This window comes from Crinia signifera, chromosome 11 (genome assembly GCF_055691185.1).
Source record: "Crinia signifera chromosome 11, ASM5569118v1, whole genome shotgun sequence".
NCBI classification, from domain to species: domain Eukaryota; kingdom Metazoa; phylum Chordata; class Amphibia; order Anura; family Myobatrachidae; genus Crinia; species Crinia signifera.
The window spans coordinates 97382507-97385041 of record NC_139227.1 but is presented as its reverse complement, the minus strand read 5'-3'; the positions used below and the strand labels follow the sequence as shown (position 1 = coordinate 97385041).

At 50.5% G+C, this 2535-nt stretch overlaps 1 pseudogene; it reads right to left on the bottom strand.

Moving 5' to 3' along the window:
• Window positions 1-2102: 2102 nt before the first annotated feature.
• Window positions 2103-2239, bottom strand: LOC146046470 (U2 spliceosomal RNA; annotated as a pseudogene).
• Window positions 2240-2535: the final 296 nt, after the last annotated feature.

The following is a 2535-nucleotide window of genomic DNA, read 5'->3' as shown; positions in this document are numbered from 1 at the left end:
TTATTCAATTACCTATCCTCATAAAAAACTGCTTATTTGGACTTGGAATCAATTAGATTCCAATATATCCTTACAAGCATGCCTAACACATGCATTGCACACATTAACCCTTACAGCAATTGAAGTGCAATGGTTTCAATTAAAGCACTGACAAGCGGCCTATTAGTGAGTAATGAGTAAAGGAGTAGATTCTATTGGGTTCAGGTGTTAATGCTTGTAGTCATTAGGCGTACGTTCGCCTACCGCATGAACGAGTGGTGTCCGCAAAGCAATAGTACACTTGTGGACACCGCACATTTCTGCCCTTTTTGATCGCGTGCATTCGGAGTGGTTTCCGAATGTACGCCCCCCAACATAAGTGTACTCCCCCGTGTCCGCCCATGTTTCCGCCCCGTTTTGCCCACTTTGAAACTACGCCCATGTGTCATTCCGCATGACGCCCATAATACGCCCCTATTTCCCGAATGATAGCGGTGAACAGTTCTGGACGGGATTTGGGCGAACTGGTACCGAGTCAATGCGTGGCACATGCGCGTGGCGTTCTCCACGCATGTGCAGACGCCGTAAAGACGCGATCCGAAAGTACGCGGTAAAGTCCGCGTCAATCAGAATAAGGGCCAATGTCTTATATAGCGCAGCAGATTCCGTTACAGTGTCTTATATAGCACAGCAGATTCCGTTACAGTGTCTTATATAGCGCAACATATTCCGTAACAGTGTCTTATATAGCGCAGCAGAATCCGTTGCAGTGTCTTATATAGCAGCAGATTCTGTTTCGCTTTACAATAGTAGACAGTGATAAAACAAACTGGGTAACAGCAGACAGACTTGGAGGTAGGAGGGCCCTGCTCACAAGCTTACAATCTATAGGGATATAGGAGGGAAACACAAGGACAGGCACCAGTAATAGCATAGCAGTCCCACCAAGTTACAAGTCCAGAAGGGAAGCTATATAATATATAAGTGAGTTTGAAGAAACTCAGGGAGCCCGAGGTGTGCTCCCACCACCACCAGTGCTGTGCCTAAACACGTGCAAAGGGGGCAGCCGTACGAACGTGTGGCCCTCTCCCAAAGGAGAAAGGCCCCATGGTTCCCCTAACCCCCCTCAACCATAAGGCCAAGGAAGGGAAAAAAGGGATCGGTGGGTCCTCTTCGCCGAAGCTTAGAGAGACCCGCTTTTCCTCCACCCCCGGAAGGGTTTCGGACGGTGGGTCCTCCGCAGCCCGTGCTTTGGAGAGACCCGACTTAGGCTTCCCTCCGCCTTGCGGCTCGGGGTTGCCCTCGAGGGGACCGGGACTCTCCCCAAAAGGTGAAGAGTCCCAGCCACGTTTGGGGAACGGAAGGCCCGTTAGGGACAGCCGCACTACCCAAATCAAAAAAACGTGACAAACTAACGAAAAACGTGAAGTGCTCAAAAGTGCAAATCAAAGAAATAAATAAAAGAGGCCCTAGCCAGAAGGCCGGGGTGGGGGTGTAAAAAATTGTCCTACCCCATCCAAAAGGACGAGGTAAGGACGTGTAGCCTAACCTAGAGGGAAGTGCGCAGTGTGTGTGCCATAAAGTGCATGGTGCTGGACACCAGTGCAGATCAGGCACCCCCGAGTTTCCCCGGGGGCACAGTGCAGCCTCGGGCTCCAGGCAGCCGACCCTTCAGCGTCCGACCAAGCTTTTCTCCGTCTCACCAGCAGGCATTTTCCAGCCCCTGGCATGGGAATGGGTACTCCACTGGGCCTTTCGAAAGACTCCCTTAGGGGCTGCACCCCCTCCGGAAGAGCAATCTACTCAGTCCCAGTGTTTCTCCGCTCCCAGGGTTAAGGTACTAAGCTGGGCCTTTCGCGGTCTCCCCATCAGAGGCTACGAACCTCTGGAACAGGAGCCATCTACTCAGTCCCAACCTTTCTCCGCTCCCTGGGATTGGATACTAGACTGAGCCTTTCGCTGACTCATCCTTCGGGGGCTACAAACCCCGTCAAGAGAGTCAAACTACTAGGCCCAGTGTTTCTCCCCCCCTCTTACCAGTGGATTTACGGAAACAACACCTCCTACCAAAGGCAGAGGTGAAGATACTCAGTGAGACTTTTCACTACTCCCGGGAAAAAACAGAGGGGTCCCACACCCTCCGCCCATCAGAGCAGCTACTCAGTCTCACCTTTCTCTATTCTCTGCCAGAGGCCAGTCCATACCCAACTGATAAGAACAGATACTACACTTGATCTTAGCCAAAAGGCCGAGAAGCGATAATATAATATATAAGTGCCTTAGAGGGTTATGCGTGTGGTATATAAATATGATAGGCTTGCCTGAAGAGATGAGATTTCAGGGAACGCTTGAAAGTTTGGAGGCTAGTGGAGAGTCTTATTGTGCGTGGAATGGCATTCCATAGGGTGGGAGCAGCTCTATGAAAGTCCTGTAATAGTGAATGGGAGCTGGTGATCGATTTAGAAGAGAGACGCAGATCTTGTGCAGAGCGCAATGGTCGAGATGGGAGATATTTTGTGATAAGTAAAGAGATATAAGCTGGTGCAGTATGGGTAA